At 43.3% G+C, this 26,571-nt stretch overlaps 1 protein-coding gene across 2 annotated transcripts in view; it reads left to right on the forward strand.

Moving 5' to 3' along the window:
- The window catches only part of FILIP1L (filamin A interacting protein 1 like), a 2,033,704-nt gene that overhangs the window by 908,874 nt on the left and 1,098,259 nt on the right, over positions 1-26,571 (forward strand). The window contains exon 3 of one of the 2 annotated variants that reach the window (XM_044071370.1): positions 16,511-16,570. The exons of the other annotated variant lie outside the window; for it this stretch is intronic. The gene's annotated coding sequence lies outside the window, so the exon portion shown is untranslated. The remainder of the gene's footprint in view (positions 1-16,510; positions 16,571-26,571) is intronic. 2 annotated transcript variants of the gene reach the window in all.

Below are 26,571 nucleotides of genomic sequence, written 5' to 3' on the forward strand. Positions count from 1 at the left end.
TCCAAGTAGCTGCCTCCAAAATATCTTCAGTTGCCACCCCCCTTAAAAAGCTGTCGAAGTGGCAGTAGCCCTAGTGGAATGAGGCCTAATCCCAGCTGGAATCTCCTTGCCATGATGGGAATAACAGAAAGCAATGCAAAACCCAATCCACTTAGAAATAGTTTGTTTTGACACAGGCTTGCCCTGAGAACTCAAAGCAAAGGAAACAAATAACTGCTGAGACTGCCTAAACCCTTTAGTTCTGTCCAAATAATATCGCAACTGCCTGTGTACATCTAAAGTGTGCAAAATCTTTTCCCCTTTATTTTGGGGTTTGCATAAAAAGTAGGCAAATGAATAGTTTGGTTTAAAGCCACACTAGAAACCACTTTAGGCATAAAGGAAGGATTAGTACGTAAAGATACCCTATCCTTATGGAAAATTAAGAAAGGCTCAACCGCCATAAGGGCCTGCAACTCAGAAACCCTTCTTGCAGAGGTAATGGCCAACAAAAGCAGTCTTCCATGATAAATATTTCAATTCGGTAGTAGCTGCAGGCTCAAAAGGTTGTAGAGTAAGTTTCTCCAACACAAAATTGAGATCCCAAGCAGGAGTAGGAGCTCTCGTGGGGGGTCTTATATTCTTTACCCCTCTAAGAAATTGCTTGAACAAAGGATGAGAAAACAATGGTGGGTCACAATCATAGTGAGCCGAAATTGCTGCAGCATGAACCTTAATAGAAGAGAAGGACAAACCTTTGTCCAGTAACTCAGTAAGATATTGAAGAGCCACACTTAAATTAGGCTCAGAAACCTCAAAATCCTTTGCTGCACTCCAAAATAAAATCTCTTCCATTTATCTACACTTTCCTTGTACTAGGCCTTCTAGCTTCCAAAATAACATTCAAAACTTGCTGTGGAAGTTGAGACCCACTATGGTTCAAAACAGAATATGCCAGGCTGTTAGATGAAGAGAGTGAAGCTTGACATTGAGCAAATGACTGTCCTCCTGAGACAACAGGTGTGGAATCGAAGGCAAAGGCCATGGAGGCTCCCGTACCAGGCTTCTCAGTAATGGGTACCAATGCTGTCGAGGCCAATCTGGAGCTATCAAAATCATCCTTGGCTTGTCCTGTCTGGCCTTTAGTAGTACCTTTGGGAGGAGAGGCAGAGGTGGAAAGGCATACACATGAAGATTGCTCCAATTGAAAGAAAGAGCATCCACTTTCCAAGCTGTGGGATGAAACCTTTTGTGCAAAACTTTGGCAGCTGGTGGTTTAGTGGAGAAGCGAACAGATCTATGTCTGGAGTTCCCCATGACACTGTCAATTTCTGAAATACATGAGGATCCAATTTCCACTCGTGGGGATCCATAATTGTCTGCTCAACACATCTGCTAAGGAGTTCTGTGCTCGGCAGAAACCTTGCCTGAAGATTTAGCTGTAAACTGAGAGCAGTCTCCCACAAAATCATTGCTTGCCTGCATAGAGGATAAGAATGTGTTCCCTTGCTTGTTGATGTACCACATGACAGTTGTGTTGTCTGTTAGAATCAACACCTGCCCCGGAAGAAGTAAATCCTTGAAAGCTATTAATGCAAACTGGACTGCTAACATCTCCTTCAGGTTGATATGTAGATGTTGTAGTCTGGCAGGCCACTTGTCTTGTATCCACTTTCCATTCAGATGAGCTCCCCAAGCTTTGTCTGAGGCATCTGTCGTTAGAATCTGACTCGCCTCTGGCCGGGTCACAGAGAGTCCCTTGTTTAGGTGACATTCCTGAGCCCACCACAACAATTCCTTTTGAATGCAAGGTATTATTTGAATGACAGTGTCCAGATCCTGGCAGTGCTGTGTCCATACATTTTGAGATACCATTGTAACTTCCTCATATGCAGTTTGGCATTGGGAAGCACCAGAATACAAGATGCCATGAACCCCAAGGCTTGAAGGACTGTCCTTGCAGTCAGCCTGGACTGATGAGACAATTGATGAAAGTAAAGGGAAAGATTCTTTTGTTTGTCCGGGGTCAAAAGGCCATCTGGGATGCTGTATTCAGTCTTACACCCAGAAAGCACATGTCCTGAGAGGGTACTAGACTGGACTTTATTTCGTTCACAGAATACCCCAGGCATCTTAGCACTGCTATCACATATTCCAAATGATGAAGAAGCTCGCCTTCCTTGAGCCAGAATCAGGCAATCGTCCAAATAAGGATAGATCTGTATTCCTCTTAGCCTGAGGAAAGCTATCACTGGAGCCAGAACTTTCGTGAACACTCTGGGCGCAGTAGATAAGCCAAAGGGCAATGCAGAGAACTGATAATGAGAAGTCCCAGCCCGAAAACGCAGATACTTCCTGCAACTCAGTCTGATAGGAACATGAAGGTAAGCCTCCTTGAGATCCAAAGTTACCAAACAATGATCTTTGCCCAGCAGAGGTAAAAGCTGTTGTAACGTCAACATTTTGAACTTGGGAATGTCCAGATAAGTGTTGAGGGTAAATAAATCCAAAATTGGTCTCCACGTGTTCCCTTTCTTTGGTACTAGGAACATGCGAGAATAAAATCCTAGGCCCACTTCTGGCATAGGGACCGGCTGTATGGCCCCTATTTGAAGTAACAGAGAAATTTGTTTGTGAGCCTCTATTCTTTGCTGAGGAGGAACGTCTGGCATGCCTTTGAAAGGAGGCAAGGTATGGAAATAAAACCTGTAACCGTGGCGTATGATATCCAATACCCATCTGTCTTGGGTAATTAAACTCCAATTTTCCTTGAAGAGTGCCAACCTTCCTCCCAAAGGTGCTGCCAGACGAGAAGGCTCTGGCAGCTGAAAAGGTAAGTCATTGGGTCTGTTTACGAAAGGACTGACCCCTGCCCTCACCCAAAGACTGTGCAGGTGAACTCCCTGTTCTAGGCCTAAAAGAGCCCTGAGCTCTGCCCCTACCACGTCTAGACCTACCCCTAGACTGGGAATCATAAGAAGGATACGTCCACCCCTTGGTAGGCCAATTTCTACTAAACTTGGAGGCTGAACCTGCAAAAATCTTTAACAGTCTGCATAGACTTAGCCTTGTCTTCCATTTTCTTTAAGACTGCCTCAACAGGAGAACCAAACAACACATCAGATTGTAAAGGAGCATCTAAAATCCTTGTCTTAACATGGTCAGATAAATTCTGATCCCTCAGCCAGGCGTGCCTGCGAAGAACTGACCCAGTGGCAGCCACCCTAGACGAGGCCTGTACAGCATCAAAACCACATTGCAAAGAATGCTTACCCACCTGTTCAGAAACATGTACTAAATCTTGTAACTCTTTACACTCAATACCTTCCGCCAGAGCATCTACCTTAGACTTCAATTGTGAAAGGAGATAGTTTTGGTATTTCAACATGTGAAACTGGCAATTCAAAGCCCTCATAGCTAGGGTGGAGGAAGTATAAACTTTCTTTCCCCATCTATCCAAAGCCCTGGCCTCTTTATCTGGAGGAACCGGATTTTTGACAACAGAAGCCTTAACACCTTTAGGCCCCTGACTAACAGTTTCTGGGTCTGCCCTAGGACTCTTAAAAGATACTTATGAGCTTCAGGCACCCTGTAATACCTATCCGGTTTAACAGGAGCAGGAGGCAAAGAATCAGGATTAAGAGAAGCCTCTGCAAAAACATCTTCCACCACATCCAGAACAGGAGGTATAGCCAAAGGCCTATGCTGGGGTAAAACAAAAATTCCCTAAGCCTCTTCCTGGAATCAGAGAAGTCCTGACCTTCCCACTTAAAATGCTCCCTCATGGAATGAAGAGTCTCTGAAAAGAAAAATCCCCAGGAGGAGAAGCAGAAGGAGTAGAATCATCCACAACAGAGGCAGAATAAGGAGAATACTCCTGCAAGTCTTCAGTCAAGACTCTGAAACATCAAGCCTGCTCAAAACTCCTTAGCTCAGGTTCCACCCTAGGTCTCTTATCAGGAGGGGCAAAGAACCTCTAATCAAAGTAATCAAATCTTCTGCCATTTTAAGCATATGCTTCTTGGGCACAGTTCCTGAAGAACTAGGGGTGACACCAACTGAAGCTAAACCTGGCCTGCCTCTGGGGGAAGCCTTGGAAACAGAAGGAGAGGGCCTAACCACCCTAGGAAGGGAGGGGAGTACAGTAACCTGAGAAGCCCCTTCAGCCTGACCTGCCTCCTGAGAGGCCACATCCTGCAATAACAAAGTCTCTCCTGGGACTCCAAAGAAACCTCCGGAACCACCGGCTCCACCGACACCTCTAAAGAACCGGCGTCCGGTACGGACGGTTCTTCTAGCCTAGGCTTAACTGCTTTGTCCTTGCGCTTCAAGAAGGGCCGGAGCATCCGACGGCATTCTATAATTGCACCGCTTCCCGAAGACTAACCTGGCACAATATAACCTTCTCTTTATAGTGCGCTTATTGAATCTAGGGCAAGAGCGACACCCAACAACGTCGTGCTCAGGCCCTAAACAAGGAATACACAAAGTATGATAATCTCTATGCGTATCTGTTTCCCACAAGAAATACAGTTATTCACTTTTTCTGACATCCGTAAACCACTGAGGCAAGAAAAACTAAAATATTCCCAACGGGTACTTAGCCAACTTTGACTCGGTCTGAAACTCCGAAAATTTCAGAACGCCGAACGGCACTTGCAACGCTGCTTCTGCATCGGACCATGCGGCAAAAAAGACTGAGGATATGACGTCGGTCATGCGCATTTGTACCCTGACGTCCTGATGTCAGTCAAATGCGCCTTGACCGACATCAGCCTTATACTTTGATATTCGGGCCGACCGAGGACAGCGGACTACCCAAGTGTAAGGACTGCAGCAATGTGAGATGAAGAACATCATGCATATTTAATGTCCTAAGAATTAATTGTAGCCAATTTTTAAAAAAAGCATTAATACACACTTTCATCTTATATATTTTTTACATTGATTCTGTTTACACTTGTAATGTATAAACTTTTAGATATTCATTTAACTAAATCCAATTTCATTGGATGATAATTAATTGTTAGCCCTATAAGTTTAGGGAGTTGATGGGAGACTAACTGCTATCTGAAGAAGTTGGTGACGAAAAATAGAAGTTATGTTCTTACCATAACGTTCCATGTTAGTTGTCTTCTTCTCGCCTTCTTCTTGCCTTCTTCTTGCTGGATGGGTTCGGAGCCGACCTCGGCTCCGACTCGGCCACTCTAAAAGCTCGAGAGTTGGTTCCACCGGCTCGAGGCTCCCCTTATATCCCACAATGCTAGGCGTGAGTTACCTCAGATCTCGTTTGTAAGCTAACCCCAGCTTATAATAGTATGAGAATAACTATAAACAAAGTCCACCTCTAACCAGGGAGAAAGAAGGCTGACCTATATCCTCATCCAGGAAATATGCACAACAGCATATGCCAAATAAAAGAGGTGGTAGAAAGAGAGGTCACAATCACAACTCCTCTAGGTCTGTCCAGGCCAGGGGCAGGAGGGGATCGAAGAAGAAGGCGAGAAGAAGACAACTAACATGGAACGTTATGGTAAGAACATAACTTCTATATGTTAAGTTGTCTATCTCGCCTTCATTCTTGCTGGATGGGACCGCCCTAGCACCTTGTCCCGGGTGGCCTAACGGAACAGACTCCTGAGAACAGTGGAACCAAAGTTAGCTCTATGCCTAGAAGCTAAATCCAACTTATAATGAGAAATGAAAGTGTGAGGAGTAGCCCAAGTAGCCTGCACAAATGGTGTCAATAGGCAGTCTGTCTTGGAAGGCTAAAGAAGTAGCCAAAGCTCTGGTGGAATGGGCCTTAGGTTTATTAGGCAGCTTTTGGTGTCTAATTTCATAAAGGGAAATCAGAGATGTTAGCCATCTAGATAATGATACCTTTGAAACTGAAAGTCCCTTTCTGCCTTCTGCATAGGAGACAAACAGCTGGTCAGATTTTCTGAATTGTTTTGTTCTATCCAAATAGTACCTCAACTGACGATGAACATCTAGCCAGTGTAATTTTTGTTCAGACGTATTGGAATATTCTGGAAAAAGACAGGGAGGTCAATGCTTTGATTTAGATTTGACGTCGAGACTACCTTAGGCAAAAAGGACGGGTTCGCTCAGAAGGATACCCTGTCCTTATGAAACAATAGATAAGGAGGTCGACAGCTGAGTGCTTGAAGTTCTGAAACTCTTCTAGCTGAAGTAATAGCTACCAGAAAGAGAGTCTTCCATGATAGCAATTTTAAAGAACAGGAGGCTGCAGGTTCGAAAGGGGGAAGAATCAAAGAAGTAAGAACTAAATTTAGGTCCCAAGGAGAAGGAGGATTTCTTATAGGAGGTCTGAGAAGAAAAACTCCTTTCAAAAAGGCTTTGCAAAGCTTGTGGGACATTAAGGCAGACTCAGAAATACCCACATGAAAGTTAGAAATAGCTGCCAATTGAACTTTAAGAGTAGAGGAGATGAACCTGCATGGAAGAGTTCAGCTAGAAAATCAAGGACTATTTGGATGGAAGCAGTGAAAGGATCTATGTCCCTTCCTTGAGCCCAATATGTGAAGCGTTTCCACTTACTCAAATAAATCTTCCAGTGGAAGATTTATGGGAAGCTATCAAAATATCTCGAACGGAGTGAGATAATTGAGGAAGCCTGGCTAAGGTTGGAACTGGAGGAACCAAGCAGTGAGGTTCAGAGAGGGAGGAGCGATGTAACTGACCCGACTGATGGATCAAAAGATCTGGAACTAGGTCCAGATGCCAAGGTCGCTCAATAGAAATTGATGTAGAAAGGGGAACCACACCTGTCGAGGCCAGTAAGGAGCAATGAGGATCAATGAGGCCTTCTGAGCGATAGCTTTCTGTATCACTTGAGAGATTAGTGGGAAGGAAATGCATACAGAAGTCCCGGGCCAAACTTGGACTAGAGCGCCTCTGCTGGGTTGGCCTGGTAAAGGAATAGAGTGAAATAATCTCTGCACTTGCTGTTTTGGGGAGTAGCAAAAGATCGCAGCAAGGCTGACCCCACTTGAGGAAAATTTCTCTCACAACAGAGTCTTTCAGAGACCACTCGTGAGGCATGAGGATAGCTCTGCTCAACTTGTCCATGATTTGATTGGACTTCCCGGGATGTGCGTTGCTATCAGAAACCGCTGAGAAGAAATCGCCCATTGCCACAATCTGAGTGCTTCTCGACACAGGTAGGACCTGGTTCCGCCTTGTTTGTTGATGTACCACACTACAGACATATTGTCTGTCTGGATTGCAATCGTTCCCAAGGGAAGAGAGTCTTGAAGGGCTTGCAACGCTAAAAGCACTGCTCTCATCTCCAGAACATTTATGTGCAAGTGGCATTCGTTTGGTTGCCATGTGCCCTGGACCGTCCTGCCCTGATAAGGGAGGCGTCCGTTGTCAGAGTAGCAACTGGAGGGGGTGGAACAAAGGGTCTTCCCAACAAGAGCTGAGGGGAAGACCTCCACCACATGAGATGATTTCTGCGCCTGCGTGATCATAATGGTGTGGGACATTGGAAGTTGCTGGTATGACCATTGTGTAAAGAGCATCCATTGAAGGATTCGCATGTGGAATCTGGCTAATGGAAGCAGAGGTATGGCCGCCATAATTCCCAACACTTTCAGCACTAACCTGGCTTTGATTCTGTTGTTGTTGAAAAGGAGTGAGACCAGTTTGTGTATGTCTGTTATTCTCTGATCTGTTAGTCTGCAGACATGTCTACTGTGTCTAGATTTGCCTATGAAGGTAATAGTATGACAAGGCGACAAAACAGACTTTTCGCAATTTATTGAAATGCCTAACTTTTGACAAATGCGAAAGGTGTAATCCTGGCCATCAGAAGGAGATGCTTGGTGGGAGCTGTGGGGAGCCAGTCGTCCAAAAATGGAAACACCTGGAATCCTTGTCGCCTCAGGGGGGAAGCTACCACTGCCTTGCATTTGGAAAACACCGGGGCAGTGGTGAGACCAAAGGGCAGGGCCCTGAATTGAAAATGACTGGTTCCCAGCCTGAAGCGGAGGAATCTTCTGGAGCGTCTGTTCATTTTTATGTGATAGTACGCATCCTGAAGGTCTATAGAGCACATCCAGTTTCCTTTTCCCAATAGGGGAAGGATGGACTGCAGCGTGACCATCTGAAATCTTGTTTTCTTGACTGATCTGTTCAAGATACTGAGATCCAAAATTGGTCTCCAGTCCCCTGTTTTCTTTGGAACTAAAAAGAACCTTGAGTAGATTCCGGATCCTTGCTGGTCTGCTGGAACTGGTTGAATTGCTCTTTTTGCAAGCAGCTTTGAAATTTCCAAAACCGCTAGATCCCTTTGAGCGGGTGGAACATCTGGAAGGGATTTTTTTGATTGGTTCGGAATGCGAAGAAAGGGGATAGAATAGCCTTCGGAAATGACGGACTGTACCCATTTGTCTTGAGTCAGGGATAGCCAGGCTTCTGGGTACAGTGACAATCTTCCCCGACTGCCTCCGAAGGTGGGCAGTCGGGCAACACCTCAGGGATGCTGAAAGGGCTTATCAGAAGGCTTCTCGATTGCCCTGGTTCTGGAGCCCCTGCCTCGGGCGACGTCTACCATTGTTATTCCTGCCTCTGCCTCTGGCGGGAAGCGACTTTGTCGTCAGGCAAGTCCCTTGAGATTGTTTACGGAACCACATTTTCCCACTTTTCTGGCCTTTGGGGTAAGGCCTAGAAGGAGTAGAAAACGGACTCCGACGGCAGAAAGAGTCTTGCCATCAGTCTCGCACCTAGTCAAGGTTTCTTTCACTTGAGGACCAAAGAGAGATGATCCATCAAACGGTGAATTAGTGAAAGACGTCTTGAAGGGGTCCGCAAAATTGCATAGCCGCATCCAGGCATGCCTACGTAAGGCCACACCCGTCCCTGCAGCCCTACTCGCTCCATCAGCCGCATAAGAAAGGAGGCGCATGGAGGAGTTGGCTATGGAGTTAAGGGTAGCCAGCTGAGTGTTCATCTTATCTTGAAAACCCGCAGCTGTAGGGTCCTTCAACATGTCACTCGCTTCTTTAATCAAGTCCCTTTGAAGACGAGTAAAATGGCACAGGTAGTTCAGCGACCGCATAGCAAATGTCGCTGACGAGAACATGCGCTGCCCGTACCTGTCCATGGACCTAGATTCCTTGTTAGGTGGATGGACAGGTACTGAAGGATCAGCTAGTTCCTTCTTAGTGGCAGCAGCTACCAGCATAGCATCCACAGAGACTCCTTTTGTCAAGAACTGTTTGTCTGCTGGTGCCGTTATGAATTTTGAGGGTCTCCTGGGAGTGGGGTCCACTGAATCAGGAGCCGCCCATGCCTTTTAGCTACCACCTGCATGGGGAGGTCAAAGGTGTGTGACACCCAGGAGGTGGAAGGACGAGAGCCAAATGCCTCAAGGTACACAGATTCATCCTCCGAAGGGTTGAGGGCTGGCCAATTTCCCCTCTGTTTGAGGATTTCGAGAATGTCGGCAAAAGAGACATCTTCAGAAGGGGAACGGGGGGAACCCTCGGAATCATCTAAATCTGTGTCAGATGTGATGGACTCCGGTGAGTCAATGTGTTTCCTCTTACACTTCCTCTTCCGAGGGGGCTCTTCTGCCAAATCAGGAGAGGCCTCGGAAGAGGATGAAATCCCCACAGGGGGTTCCTGAGGAGCTGGCTCTCTACGGTCCGGGATGAGGGAGTGAGTCGACTTGACCTGAAGCACCGTAGAGGGAGGGGCGGACGGAGCCGACTGTGGAGTAGAGCCAGGCTCTAACACACTCCGCATGACCTCGAGCACCCCTGTCAGGCAAAGCCAGAGGTCCCCGCCCGAGAAGCTGAGAACCTCCCTCGGCACCGACAGTGATGGCTCCGAGGCCGATGTCGGAGCCGAACTCACTAGGCTCCGAGAGGAAGAGCGGGTCGGACAAGGGTCCGATGCCACTCACCCTCGGAGCCGAAGAGGGAAGTCGGCGCCGAGATTCTTCAAGAAGAAATCGGAGCCGACGGAGCCGAAGACATCTGTATCGGCTCCGACGCTACCACAGTCTCGGTTCAACGTCCGCCCGAGCTCAACGGAGTCGGAGGAGGAACATATTAATGGACTGGGGCAGGCATCGACTGGTTAGGCGGACTCTGAAGCATTTGGGCCAGTGCGGCGGACGTAAGAAGTCGACTCACTACCCTCTGAAGGTCATGATCCGACAGCCTCGATGACCTAGAGGAGTGAGATTTATGGCTCCGTTCAGACAGCAGAGGAGATGCTGGAGCCGAATGAACGGAGCCAAGGGATGGTGACCTAGATCTCTTCCTAGATGTCGGCTCCGAAGGTCTGGTCGGGGCCGACAAGGGAATTTTACTACCTCGGCTCCAGCCGGAGCCGAGGAACCACAGAAGCTGTAGACTAATCGGCTCCAGCCGGAGCCGATGCAGACATAGGTTTTGTAGCTTTAGGTCTCGGCTCAGTAACTGGAGCCGAGGACCTAGAAGCCTTGGAGGGCTTCCCAGAGACAGAAAGGGAATCCTCAGGCTTAAGTAGACCCCTTAGGATCAACTTGTTTTCTTTCCTGCAGGACCCTGGGGCTGAAGCCGTGGCATACAGCACAGGAGTCCTGCAGGTGCAAAGGCCCCAGGCAGTAGACACAAGAAGTGTGACCGTCTGTCAGAGACATTTTCTGACAGCACGCATCACACTTCTTGAAGCCTGAGACCTTTGTGTCTTTAGACATCCTAGACAAGAAAGTGTAATCACACACACTCAGTCAGACACACTGATTACACTAATCTTATTTTAAAACTCAAAAATAAAACAATTAACTAAAAGTTTTAATTAAGAGCAACACACACACACCACTAGGGAATGGGGAAAGGCCAGAAGGCCAGAGAGAACTTTAAAGTTCTTGTGGGAAAAACGGATTTTCCGAAAAACAGGGGTAGAAATCCACTAAACTAAGGGAAAAGTAGTTAAACTTAAAAATATAGGGGTTTAAGTATTCTAATTTTACAGAAATACACTTACCAACAAGCCGGTAGAAAAACCAACACCTCGATCGCTGTAGCGGCAAACGAGATCTGAGGTAACTCACGCCTAGCATTGTGGGATATAAGGGGAGCCTCGAGCCGGTGGAACCAACTCTCGAGCTTTTAGAGTGGCCGAGTCGGAGCCGAGGTCGGCTCCGAACCCATCCAGCAAGAATGAAGGCGAGATAGACAACTTAACATCAAGATTTTATGAAACGTTAATTGTATTGGTGTGCTTTGGTGTGCTTTACTTTGGTACATGTTCGTGCTGGTTCCTGTCTATTAAAACGCTTTGTGCCTGTGGATCCCTGGTGTCTGTTTCGTTTGGATTATCATTCTATAGTTATGTCAAGAATCTAAATGGCAATGTTCAGATCTGCTCTGAGCTACAACAGAATGGCATTAAATATACTGATCCCATGGATATTGCCAATATCCTGGCAGATCAATTTAGTGCCAACTTCACCCCCCTCTCACCCCCTAAAGGACCCATGTCAGTACCAAAAGATTGCCAAATTCAGGTAATTACGGCCTCACAGGTAGAAACCGCACTCTCCAAAGCTAAGAATACAGCATCCACGGGACCAGATGACATCCCGGGCTGTGTACTACATGAACTACAAAATGAACTGGCACCTCACCTAAGTGTCATGTTTAATCATAGCCTCATCTCAAGCTTTGTGCCCAATGAGTGGCGCACAGCTACAGTTACCCCACTCCACTGGGGCATTGTATTCTATAATAGGACTAATGAGGGATGAGTAGAAAGGGATTATGACCTCCTTCTTCCTGGATGAGAAACCTTTTGTAATGAGATGTGCCACATAGAAGGACTTTCTGACTACAGTGGCAATGTGGTTATCAAAGAAGAGGTTGCTGTCAACCTGTGTCCCCAGGTCTCATATCACACCTTTAGTGTTTAGTGGGAGCCTGCCTATGTGGTAGTTCATGGGCAACGAACTTTTCCCAAATGGAATGACCATGAACTTTTTGGCATTGAGCTTAAGGCCATGTTTCTGGCATCAGTCAATGGTGTCAGTGAGACCTTTTTGTAAAATGTCTACATCAGTTGGAGAATCAATAAAGGCTCCCAGTTTGCAATCATCTGCGAACTTGGTCAGTCAGAGTCCCTTTATATTGGCTTGAACTTCAGAGAAGTAGATGCCAAACAGCAGAGGACCTAGGACCGATCCCTGTGGGACACCACTTGTAACTGGATACTAGTCAGATTTGGAGTCTGCTACTTTTGCAGTGGGGGTTCTATCAGTGAGCCAGTTGGCAACCCATCTTACGACATAGGGGTTTATGCCTAGTTTAGTGAGTATATCTATGATTCCTGAGTAAGGGACGGTGTCGAAGACCTTGGCAAGATCTAGGTAGGCTGTGTGAACTACCTTGCCCTCATCCACAGCTCTGGTGACAGACTTTGGAGATTCCATATGTCCTTATTTATAAAGTCCATGATGATGCGCTCCATAGCCTGACATATCAGACTCATCAGACTAATGGGGCAGTAGTTCCTAGGGTCTGTAGGTGCTCCCACTTTTCGGAGTGGTATGACTGTAGCAGTGCACCATTCAGTAGGAACAAAACATGAAGTGAGGCTGTGACTGAACAGGCTACTCAGGTGTGGTGCCAGTTCACTTTGTAATTCATGTAGTACACAGCCAGGGATATTATCAGGTCCCATGGAAGCTGTATTCTTGGCTTTGGACAGTGCGGTTTTTACCTGTGTAGCTGTGATAATAGAGACTTGGCATTCCTCAGGTATTGTGATAGGTCCTTTATGGGGTGAAAGGGGGGTAAAGTTCTCACTGAACCTGTCTGCCAATATGCTGGCAATATCAGTTGGTTCTGTATATCTATTGCCATTGTGCTGTAACTCAAGAGCAGATCTGAGTATTGCCATGTAGAGTCTTGACATAACTATAGAATGCCTTGTAGTTGTCTTTAGAATCTGCAGCAATTTCGTTTTCGTAGCTAGCTTTAGAGGATCTGATGATGAATCTCAGTTTTTTGCTGAGGCTAACAAGGGAGTTTTTTTCCAGTCTTGGGAATTCATCCTTTTCTGCAACAGTTTTTTCCTTCTGTTGTAGAGTTTGCTTATGGTAGGGCCCACCGGAATGGCTTCCTTTTTTTGGAGGCGTGTGTCTTGGTTCTGTTTGGTATGGCTCGTGCCTTGCACTTGTGTATATGCTCATACAGTGCACTGGTGTATGGTTCAGCAGTCATGCATCCATTTTACATTTGCATGGGTTTCGTGAAGTTAGCCACCTCTGTTTTTAGAAGCCCAAAACTGGCTTTGGAGAAGTTTTTTATGGTGGTTTCCTTTAGGGGGGGTGAGGGTGGGATGTGGATATCCATGGTGATTAGCTTGTGGTCAGATCTGACCAGGAAGGAGTTGATTACTGGTGTAGAGCAATGGACACCCATGTTAGTAATGGCCAGGTCAAGATGTTTCTACCCCTGGTGGGGGTAAGAATGAGTTGGTCCAAGGCGTTGGAATTAATGAATTCCAGAAAATATTTAGCAAGTGTGTTGGTACATGAGTAATTTTCCCAGTTAATGGAGGGGTAGTTAAGTCTCCCAGTATAAGGGTATTGGGTTGTACCCTAATATTTTCCAATATGTTTAGGAATGTGGAGTGGGAGTCTTGGGACATAGTGGGGGATCTATAGCAGGCTACAAACTGGATTGCAGTTTTATTCAGTGTTGTACCTGAAGTATCTCTGTTGTGTTATGTTGGGCTATGAGTCTGAAGGTGTGCATATCTTTTATGAATATGGAGACACCACCGCCTTTAGGGCTTCGGTCCAGGTTTAGGGGCCAAAAGATGTGGTATGAATTATATCCTGGTACTGCTGGGGTGCTCTCCGGACCCTTGAACCAGGTCTCGGTCACTGCACAGATGTTGATGTTCTCTATTTTAAGGAGTGCTTCGAGTGAGTGCATTTTGACATTTAGACTTCTAGCGCTGAGTAGAATAACCCTCAGATTTTGTTTGCTTGTAGCTGTTATGGTGGTAATTTTGTCTTCAGGACATTGCCTAAAAAAGGCACTATAGGAGTGGCAAGAGCCTTGGCCAGTATCCAGAATCCCTGGGGTGACAGGTGCAGGCCATCGCTGGTGAAGCATTGAGGTCTGTCGATCGTGTCATCCCAGGCAGACAGATGCTGGATCCCCTTTGAATGACACCAGAAACTTAGCCAATTGTTGAAGTCAATCATTTTCTGCTTGTACTGTGGTATCATTCTAGGTGACGGTAGGGGATGCTACTCAGAGCTAGGGTCATACCTGCCTGGGCTACAAGATCCAAGAGCTCCTCTATGTCTCTTTTCATGTAGTCCAGGGAGGTACGTCTCAGGTCACTCACACCAACATGGACAATGACAGAATCATATTTGTACTGTTGTGGAGTGACCTAATGTTATGTGGTGGATCCTGGCATCCGACAGGCAGGTGACCGTAACTTTTTCCTTATTCAACCTAGTGAGTGGGACATCATTGTGCCTTATTATTGAGTCACCTATGACTAGTGTATTAGGTAAGTTGTTTTGCCTTATGGGCTTTGTTTGAGTGGCACACTGTTGATGTGGTGGTGGTTTGCGTTTCTGCTTCGGAGGTCTGTTGTTTGGGCAGATTTTATTGAGAGTCTCCGCGAAAGTAGGTATGTGTTTTGTGTTACTACATGAGGGTTGTGGTGGTGTAAGTCCTGGAGGGCTATGTGTTGAATGTGGTGTGGTCCAGGTATTAACCTTCCCCCCTTGATTGGCTAATACAGTCTTGGCTGGAGAGTGCTTGGCTTCCAATTTGGCTATATATGTGCATCTCTCACAAGTCATAGTGTTGGGAAGTAAGAGGAGAGGGTTGTCTGTGTACATGAAGCAGTTGCTACATTGCCTCAGGATGCCCAAGTTCAACAGGTTGATAGGAGAAAGCACAGGGAACTGACTTTAGACATGCCTGGATATGAGCTCAATATATTAAGTACTGAAGCCTTTTACAGGAAAAATGTCACTCAAAGTGTCTCAGTCTGTACAAAGCACTGCAAAACACTTGAGGGAAAACTAATACGTAGACCCTCAAAATTTAAGGATGAAGTATTTAGGCTGAAATCAAGCAGTACTTACTGAAAATAAAGAATTAGCTTGTCAAGAATTATGAAAGAAAGGGGAGTTGCATGAATGGCTACTGCCTGGCTACTACTAATGCTGGTTTCAGCACAGCTTCACTTTGTTGGGATACAATACTTCTTTGCTTCTTCTCTCACCAGAAGCAAAATGTTAGCACCAATCCCAAGAACAGAAGCAGGCCATGGCCTGTTTGGTGATCCACAGTCTTGTTCCAGATTTTGCAAGGGTCTGCAGGCACATAGCCTTTTTCTGGTAGATGCCTCGAACAGCTCATAGCCTTTTTCTGGTAGATGCCTTGAACAGCAACCAGACCAATCAGGTACTTTAAGCACAGACACTCACTCTCCAACCAGAAAGAGTCAGGAATCAGTGCACTCTGTAGATGTACTTCTTAAGTTCTGGGAGATATTCTACTCATTCTGACACCATGTCAAGTCAAAAGGCTTAACAAATGGCAGACAGCAGATGTGACAATCTTCACAACATATTTACTGCAAACCAAAAACTATGGAAGCTATGTTTACCACATACCATGCAACCAACTGTGGCTACCTCATTATTAGCATTTAAAGTAATTTTATATATATATATATGTACACATACATACATAAGCTCCTTTTTATATATGTGTATGTATACATACATATATCAAAAAGACATTGGACCTTGGACACTAATAACCAACAGTTTGTACAAAGAATAAGGACTGAACAATTAGGGCCTGAGGCTGGGGACAGGGGACTGTTTAATGGATGAAACACCCCATTATACACCTCCCCATCCTGGGACCACAGGCATGAAAACAACTAATCAACCAGACCAACCATCTCTTTTGTATATAGCCATGCTGGTGGAGTTATAATGCCCATTCCCCATTGAGAAGTTCTGCAATCAATATCACATAACTTATTTCCTCTCCCTTTCCTGAAACATGCAATCAAACATATGCCTGATTACTGTTCCATTGTTATGGCAGCCTTGTTCCTGAGCCACTGTTTGAGCCTGGGTTATCAACTGTGGACAAATGCATCAGTGGGCCATATATGGCTTAAGTACTCTGCTGGTTTTAAAGTTCACATTATATAAATAATTTAAGGTTTCAGAGGAAATTTTACCTACTAGTCTTTAAAAAAACTTGGAATCCACTTTTATTCTAAACATCTGAGATAACCGTGTTGGTCTTACTTTACTTATCTTTATGTAGCAATCAGTGACTTGCAATAATGATCAGAAAAAAAATTGCAAAAGGCTGAAACACTTTCATTTTTATTTAGAAATAGCTATAAGAATGAAAACTAGCAAATTAACAATCACTACTATTTGTGTGGTTATAACAAACAAACGTTAGTACAAAACACTGCCTTTCTAACTGTTGATTTCTATACAAATTAGGTGGCAGAAAAGTAAAGGAAATTTCACTTCCATACAGAAATCAAGTCCCAAGTAAAAAAGGTAAGGATAAGAAAGAAAAAAATGAAATAAACAATTTATGTACATTGAGCAACATAAAACTGCTCTAAAAGGACATCTGAAAATTAACTGTGTGTTTAAATGAAATTATGTCACATTTATTCGAGTGCTTAAATTGAATGCACATACAGATGACTGTGTTTAATGATAGTTAGGAATTAATATCGGAAAATGAGTCACTTTTGCCTGATTCCATTTCCAGGTTCCTGTAGACAGAGTAAATCAGGAACCTGGAAGAAGTATTGCATTATATTGGACCCCCTACCACTGTCCACCACCTGTTCTGACTAGGTGACTGTTGGAAGCTGGAAGTCACATGGTCACAGCAGTGCTCTGGTTCACCCGGCAGCAAAACAATTTTCTGCTTGATTAATTCACAGATGGACCATTAAATGTTGTTGTTTCTTTCGGCTTTTCCCGGTTAGGGGTCGCCACAGCGGAACTCCGGTCTGCTAATGATTGGTAGTTGATTTTTACGTGCCGAGTTACCAGCCCTGACGCACAACCTTCAACGAAGGTACGCCCATTCACACATGCCTCCACGCAGAAGACGCTCTAGCTGAGAATCGAACCAGACAGCGTCTTACTGTGAGGCGACAATGCTACCACAGCACCACCACCACGGTACTGTGTTTCCATGTATATATTCATGACTGTCTTATAGTTAGGTTAAATTACCAACATCATAGATGTCTAATTGTATATTACTATTTATCACTCACATATATACGATAAGAGAGAACAAGATCTCTCAATAACCTACAAAAACAGAGAACCAAGATGCTCAACATTCCTTTCATGTGCACCCCCAAAACAATATGCCTTATTCTCAGATTCCAGCATTTTACTAAGTAAAGTAACCAGACACAGATGATGCTTAAACAGATACATTAGACATTGGTGCTTTCCAGTTTACCATTGATCTTTCCTTACAGTTTTTTTTCCGGCAGGTACAGTTAAAGTAAAAATACATGCAATGCACCAGGCATGTGGGCAGTGCTAACAGCACACACTGCTTGCAATATGAATCTATGTTTCCTTTTTCTTTACTGGCTTTCAGATGGGGGTTATGAATAATTAGCAGCAGGTACAGCTCCATGCAACAAAAAAAAAACAGATACTCTATCACAGGTATCTCTAATTTTAGGGGGGAGGGGTCAGACTGTGTGTTAAAGTGACTGAAATTTACACAAGTGTTAGTCTGGCTTGAAAGGGGCAGTGTGTGTATGCGTGCCAGCATGTGCATATGTAGGTTGATGAAATAAGTGAGATAAACAAGCTAAAATACGTTACTAAGGCCAGAATTTCTTTTACGTGATCACAATCAAACTTTAGGTTTGACAGGTGTAAAGAGTCAGAAAGTGGCCTAGGCACAAATGCACGTGTGTGACCTAAGTGAAACAAACCAGATGAAACATATTACTGCAATCAGAATTTATTATACTTAATCACAGTCAAACATCACAGGTGCAGCCAGTCAGAAAGTGTCTGCAATTTGGAGGTGCTGGGGTGGCAGTCTGAGTGGGAAGGCAACTGATCGTCCACCACTAGGCTTATCAAGAGGTACTCAGTGTGTGTGTGTGTGTGTGTGTGTGTGTGTATGCACATTCATTTTTATTTGGGGCTGCTACTAAGAGAAGGATATTTGATTATACATGCTCTTTTTCCTCACCTACTACTAAAATAATTCCTTGAACCAGAAGTCCTCAGAGCTGTAGCTACATCAAATGGGTGTCCTGGGCAATCTCCTGAGTGGTGTCCCCTCAAGCAGAGTTAAGGACCAAAACTAACATGCACTCACTACATGAAATGCAATTCATTGAAACAGCTTTGACCTCAACCATAGCTGCTTAAATGATTACTGCCAATACTCCTCTCCCACACAGTATAATAAAGACCACTGAGATGCAGGGACCAACAGGCAACTTTTTATGGTACCAACCATGCCCTGTAACAGCTTACTGTGCACAGCCACAGCTACAGTATTGGACATCATGTTCTAGCACCTATGGATTATAAAACTGCCACTTTGATTAATATCTGTGCCTAAGGGACTTTATGCTCTTCACCATCTAACATTTTCTTTTTCTTTTTAATGCTTTTGTATATAATGTCTCTACTTAACTTTTCAGTCCTATCATTTATGTACTTCTTTCCTATTATGGTACATTTTTTATCTTTGAACTACACAGACAGATGAATCCCTTATGACCTTTTTGGAGGTTTGCATTATTGCCCAGATTACACTGAGGGCCTCATGCACTACATCATTAGCAGATACTACTTTACACTGATTTTTTTCTTACTTACCTGCTTAAATTGCTATTAGGAAATCCTTTACAGTTGAGTGTTAGTTGTTCCACCACAAAAAAGACCCTTTTCTTTGTTATTTTTTTAATTATTTATGTTTCTTTACTTACTGAGGTTTAATTATAACTTGTAGCATTACAGTTATTAGGCAGTTTAATCTTTTTTTTTTTTTTGGTGCAGTGTTTTTATTTTTTTTGACATTTTTGTCCCAGTTTGCTAATCATCAGCAGCTCCCTTACAACCAAACAGCTAATTCATTCTCACCATCATAACAGGGTGAGGTTCAACCAGGAGAGACTATTATGCACACAACCATCAATCGGGGTGGTTTGATTTTTTAGCAGACCATACGCTTAACCCCAATGCACATGTCTTGAAATGACTAAGGGTTCAGTTTTCAATAGACATGACAGCCTGGACATGCTGCTAGTGACATAACTTCGCAAGGCTATCCCAAACTCCTCAAAGCCGATGTTCTTGCATGACCTCCCGAACTTTATCCGGGATTCTCCACAGGAATGACCTCCTTGACATGCATCCTACCCTCTCACTCATAAGAGAGGAAAATCATGTCACTCTACCCTTCCCCCATGCCACACCCAACAAACTCCCAAAACACTATTTGAATTTAGGTCACCTGGGTCATAGTTAGGTCTTTATTCTTCTATACCATAAGAGCTGATTTGAAGTATTTTTGCATTTTACAGACACTATGTTCTTCTATCCCAGAAATCACCTTTCTTGCCCTTTGCTCTTTTGTGTGGTGTGAACACCTGACCTTAATATGCAAGAAACTGAAAACTGCCAAAAGCAGTTGAATGGGAAGGTAGGAGGCTTTCTTCTGTTGCCCATGTTGAAACACCTCGAGACAAACTATCATTATGATAAGAGTCCTCTCTGTCTTGTGGTGGTACCTGAGGTGTTGAATTTTCATCTACAATCTTAAAAAACAAACTGTTCACTCTGACCCTTACCTAGGCAGAGCTATGAAATGCCAGATCAATAGGGAACACGCCAGATAAAATCACAAACTTAATTAATTTGGTGAATCTGGCATTTATTATAGACAGATGGTTAAATTCAACAGATGATCCTTCTCATCCAGGCTCTCTTCTCCCTGCCTTCAGTATAATGCACAGCACATAAGAAGGAAGCATTAATGGTGGTGTGGTAAAATGTTTTACTCCATCCCATGATCTGAGCCAGAGTATTTTTGCAGGTCTTCATGGACTGGCTCATTAACATCAGTACAGCAAGGTGGCTCATTACTAAGATCTTTGCCCCACAACTCCATGATCGAGGGTTCATTTCTAGCATCTGCTTGATTATCTGCATTTAGGATTCTGTCAAAACTGTGCAGTGTCGGTAGCTCAACAGACAGCACTCTTGCCTTTGGTGCTGGAAGATCAGAAGGGTGTGGGTTTTATTCCCACACCGGATAGCTGGATTTTGCCAGGCCCCAGTGGCCTAATGGATAAGGCACTGACTTGCTAAGCCAAGAATCATGAGTTTGAGTCTCATATGAGCTAAAATAATCTTGATACATGTAGACCTTTAGCATGGCTAGGCTTAAAAAAGCACTAGTGGTCATTAGCTTAGTATACACCTATGAACTTAGTACATGAATTCCTTTCAAGGGTTTATCCTGGAGAACCTGAATGCCTTTGTTGATGATGAGAACTTTGAATAGGCCATGGGACTGCTTGGAGAAGAAAGTTGTGGTTTCATTCAGGTTGCTACCGCTACAGCGCTTAAGTCTGCACATTCTTAAGAAATGATGTCCCATCTTAGACTGAAGACCAGAAACCTGGAAGTGAAGCCAGTCTCTTGGTCTAATCAATATCCAGTTTGCTTTGGGTTGGACTATCACCAGCTCTGTCACCCAATACCAAGTTTTTCAGTGAAGAGAAATTTTACATTTACATTCCACCTAAAACTGCTATTATGGTATTTAAGAGAATTTTGGAAGAAACAACAATAATAAGCTTTCAGCAGGGACTGTTATGCATTGGTCGGGACGGGAACCTGATTTGCAATAGCGAGGGTGCATCAGGTGGACCTCAAATGAAAACATAGCAAAAGAGGGTAGACTTATGAAGCATATATTTGGAGCAGATGATGTAAATTCAGTAGCAGGGACTACAATTTAGACATTATTCCCCAAGGTACATTAACTGGGTTAGACTGGATAGAAATTATATTTCACAGCAGCATGGCTATCTAATTTTGTCAAAGGTTAACAAACTGCAGAAAATGGGGAATCTCAGAGTACATGAGCAACTGGTGAGTGCTTAAGGGACAATAAAGGAGAATTTGGATAACTGCACATGTTTAAAAAACTTTCTGTTAAGCAAGTATTTTTTGATAACTCCAGAGCCCAATGACTCAAACAACTGTCATTCAGCACTGAAACCAAGCTATCTTTTGACCTCTAAAAAAGTATATCACCTTCAGGATTTAAAGCCACATAAAAGCTAAAGCTTGATTCTTTGACTTAAGGAAACCTTCCAACTAACTTCCTCAAGGTGGTTATTAATGCCATTTCATCACCAATCATTACCTTCCTCTACAGAACCTTAACGAAAAGCAAATGCAATTTCAGGACCACTTACAGTAGAAAAAAAAAGCAAATTCCAACATGCCTGAAGCAAGTGCTCATTACAACCCTTCCTAAAGAGGTTCTACTGCATATAACATAACATAGGGCTTCCCAACTCTGCCTTTTACTACTTGTGGGCTTATGCTATTACAATTGCGTCTGAGCTCTGCCTTCTAGTATTTATGCAGACCTCCCAAATGTTTCTATTTTCAGGCCTGATTTGGAGATTACTCCATTTTTGGAGGTATATCCCTACTTTCAGGTTTGATTCACACCTTCACACAATTTTCTGAATACCTCATCACATGTGATTTATTAAGCTGTATAACAAAAAGAAAACACACTGCATGACTATTGTACTGGTAGCAACAATAATTTAAAGAAAGAGGACATATATCTTACATATCCCTTTTTTGAAGCTAAAGTGAATGACCTTGACAGGTAAACTTTTCTGATACTGTTCAGATGTTCTATATAATTTTTCCCCAGCTTATATTTTTCTATCATTGTATCACTCTCTAGTTTTTAAACGTGCATGTTCTTCATATTGATGATTGCTGCAGTAGCCTAAGTTACATGGGTTACATCTTGTGAGGATCTAATAGCCAGCCAGCTACCATTGCTTCAGGGTACCGTCTATGTGCCAAAACCGTTAGCCAACATGAGCTGAGCTGACTAAAAAGACAGGCTTGGTCACCAAACCTTTCAGAACTTTCCTGCCACCAAACTGTATGCTCCAATGAGGCTTACGAGGATCGACAATTGGCTTGTGCTGTTCTTTTTCTGGGCAGATAAGTTCCCTTCTGAGGAAAAAAAAAACTTCTATTTAAAAAAAATGTTTGATTACATCTTCTTGTTTAAGAAAGTTATTTTAGAGTAAGAAGTTTGTGTTTGAATGGACTGTCAAGAGGCTGTATTGTACTCTTAAATGGGAGTGCTCTTTTTTCTGTCAGTTTAAAAGTTGTTTGAAGTATTTAAAACATGTTTTCTGAGGATAAATTAAGTTTATTTTACATTGGGGGTGGGCAAGTCCTTTAAAGATTTTTTTTACAGTTTTTTTCCAATGGAGAAAAATGACTTTTAAATACTTTAAATTTTTACCAGCTTTTGCTGCTTACTTTCCATGGGAAAGAGGCACCATTTTTGGCTTGACGATGGAACAAACTGTTGGGCCCATGGTCGGTCCTTCTTCCAGCTACAAAAACAACAGGTTAGCAATCTGCCTCAGCCACAGGTAGGGGACTCTACTGTAGCCATTAGTTGTACCTCAGACTACTCATCTTTTACCCAGAATCCATCTGGTATAGAACCTAAAATCACTATGGACTATGAGTAAGACACATCCTCTGAGGCTGGAAGAGGGAACAAAGGCTTCCCTGTTTTGTCCGAATGTTCTGCTCATCCTTAGGGAAGCTGCTGTTGCCATTAACACAGTTGGCCCATTTTTCCTGTCAAAAATAAACACAAAACTAAACATGTATCTACTCCTCCTCTTCAAATTTCCTTAGGCAGGAATAATATACTGCATCTGTCTCAGGGTTTAATTTAGGCTACTGATCATTTTTATATTGTAAAAGAAAGAAGAACACCTCTTTTCCTGAAGACAGTCAAGATTCTAAATTTGGACAGGAAGATGAAGGGATAGGTGCAGTGTTTTCTCCTCAGATTTCTAAATCAGACTGAGAGGAGAGCTTAGTTTCTGATTCCCTCTGTGGCAGCTCCTTTCTCTGAGACTAGGTCCAGAATGTTCCAGAGTTTTCAGTGGGAGAAAAGTGAGGTCTCAGTCCCATAGAAAATACTATGAGCTGTTACAGAAGGAATTTCTAGAGCCTTCACCCATTCCTCCAGTTCTGTCAGCTTTAAAGGATGTGCGTACTACTGCCTGCAGTCTTCCGGATAAGTGAGCCAGTGGCCCCCAAAAAGGAAGATAGGGTGTATAACATTCCTCATTCTTTTAAGTTTTTGTACACTCTTCTCAAACCTGACCAGCAGCTATAGCTTTAGTTAATCCTACTGCTGCTAAACGTTTAGTTAATTCCAATCCTACTCTTTCTGGTAAGGATGGGAAGATTATGGAGAAGTAGGGGAAAAAGTGTATACTTCTCCAACTTTGATTTTCAGAATTTTGAACTGTCAGACTCATATGCCAAAGTTTGCTCAGACTAACTGAGTAAATATGAGGAATGTTCTGTCTGAAGCTTCTTCTTGTGAAGAAAAATCCACTTTGTTCACAATTAATAGTGAGTGGTACAGTACAAAAAACTAAATTATTTAGTGTGTGCATGGTTCAGTTGATATTTCTTCGAGGGCTTTGGCTACTGGCACTGTGTTGAGAAGATATGCCTGACTGTATTCTCAGAACCTCCAAAAATGATGTTGAAAATGAGATTATAAATTCTCCTTTGGATAGAGATTTAGTTTTTGATCCCTCTGTGCACAGGTGATCAAAAAGTGTAATGAGAGTGGTAAGCTGAAACAAGAAATCTCGAAGCTTTTTCAGCCATACTTTTCCAAATATTCAAAGGGATTCTGTAACTCCTCATCTGATTTTGGCAAAAAACAAAATAAACAATCTTAACAAAATGCAAGTGAAGACGTTTAAGAAGAAATGGAAAGGTGGTTCTAAAAATAATTCAGGAACCCCCCCCTCCCCACGCAAAAAATGTGAGCAGTCCAACAAGCCAGAATGACTGTTTAAGGGATCTTGTCTCCTCTCCCACCCTGGCAACCTCTTTTCCCCTTCTAGACAGTCTGAATCTCCATTTTTCTCTTTGGTAACTGATAGTTTCAGACCAATGCGTTCTGAAGATCATAGATGGCAGTAGGAGGAAATGCCTCCTTTTCAGGGAATAAGCCCTCATCCACAAAGCAGACCTTTATTTCCACCTACCCTTCATCACATACTGTCCCCCAAGGAGTGATGGAACTAGTTCCTCGATTCCAGGTGGTAAAAGGTTTTTATTCAAGGATGTTTTAATGCGAAAGAAAGAAAATGCTTGGAGACCAGCTTTGGCTTTTTCTTTCCTAAACCTGTTTGAGATGGTGCTAAAGTTCAAAATGTTGTCACTTTACAACCTGTTCTCTCTCTTCTTCCTTATCTAAGTTTCGTGATAATACAGGATTTAAAAAATACTTATCACATCCCTGTTCATTCAGACTTCAGGTGTTTCTTAACGTTCTCTGTACCTGGATCACATTATCAGTTCTCTGCTTTACCGTTTGGACTATCCACTACACCAAGAGTTTTCACAAAGTGTCTAGCTCCAATTATAGCTCATTGCAGGCTACAGGGTATCCACATTTTCCATTAAAAAAAAGACTCTACAAAGATAAGAAAGTTGTCTTATTCAAATTGTCAGGAGTCTCTCACTTGGGTGAGGGATCTCTTACACAAACTGGGATTCCAAAAGAACATTCAGAAATCTTTTTTTGACTCCTTCACATAGGACTGTACTCCCAGGATATCAGTTACACACCTCAGTTCAAAAGAGCTTTTCTTTCAAATGAAAAAAAAAATAGATCTATATCTACATCTATTTCTAAGGTTTTCCACTCACATTTCAGTCACTGCAAGTGAATGAATACTTCTTTATTTTGGATCTCAAGGCATTTGTGATTCTCAGGATCCCTCTGGCAAGACTCCACATGAAAGATGCAATGGTATCTGAATTCTGTTTGTTCCCTGTACCAACATCCTTTGTTTTTTCAAATCCCAGTGTTGGGGGTTTGTCAGAAGGGAAATCTTTTGGTGGAGACAGCAAATATCCTTGAATCCAGGTCTCCCCTTCTCTCGCCCTGTTCCAAAGCAGACAGTCACCACAAATGCCTCAAACTTTGCTTGGAGAGCAGTTTCAGGAGGGATAAAAGTGCAAGGTGTGTGGGACACCATGGAAAGACAAAAGTACATAAATATAAAAGAGATGCTTACCCTTATCAAGACACTCAACTCTCTGAAACATTGTTGGTCTCCAGGACCTGTTGTTAAAGAAAAAACGTCAGCCGTGTGGTACAGCAACAAGCAAAGGGGAACCAGTTTTGTACCCCCTTTGCTGACTAACCCCGTTAGCTTGGGATACAGCTTCACAGCACAGTCCTACTCTTCAGGCATCCCATATTCCTTCAAAGAAAAACTGTGTGGCAGACAAGCTAAGCAGGACAAGGACAGAAACTCACAAATGGAAATTAGATCAGGAGATCTACCAAGATTTGATCCATCTGTGGGGAGTTCCTTAAGTAGACATATTTACCTCACCTCTGATCAGCTGGCAAGATTCTGCTCCAGGACTCCATGCAAGGACTGGAAAACAGATATTTTTTTTTTCTTGGACGTGAATGCTCCTGCATCTTTTCCACATTTCCCACTGATATCCAGGGTACTTCTAAAGAGTCAGAATGAATCCTCCAGGATCACTGTGGTGACTCCCTTCTGGCCAGACAACAATGGTTCTTCCTTCTTTTGGAAATGGCCAGAGGCAATTACCACAAGCTTCCTCACAAACTGGATCTACTCACACAAGACCATGCTCCATTTTAACCACGTAATCTACCTGATTTAAGGTTCTTAACATGGAAAACAGTTTTACTGATTGCTTTGAACTCTGCAAGAAGGGTATCTAAACTGCAAGCTCTTATGGTGAGTCAGCCCTATGTCATTTTCCAAAGGGACAGGGATTCTTTATGAACTAATCCTTCTCTTATGCCTGATATTAGAGTTTACTTAAAGCAGAACTATCCATCTCCTCATTTTCTTTCCTGAACCTAAAAATGACAGAGAAAGGATACTTCATACCTTGGATGTCCACAGACAACTCGGGTACTAACTTGTCAGAACTAAATCTTTCAGATCATTGGATCAATTGTTCATTTCTTGTACAGGTCAAAAAAAGGAACAACCTGTGTCAAAGCAAATGGTTGTCTAAAGGCATTACCTCTTGCTATACTCACCACAACAAAACTATTACGGGCAGATTTAAGGCCCATTCTACCAGGGCCTTGGCTTCACAATGGCTTTTTGGAAAGGGTTGGATTCTAGAAGTATTCTAGAAGCAGCAACTTTGTCCTCTGTACATACTTT

This window comes from Protopterus annectens, chromosome 5.part0 (assembly GCF_019279795.1).
Source record: "Protopterus annectens isolate FY-2018-M chromosome 5.part0, PAN1.0, whole genome shotgun sequence".
NCBI lineage: Eukaryota > Metazoa > Chordata > Ceratodontiformes > Protopteridae > Protopterus > Protopterus annectens.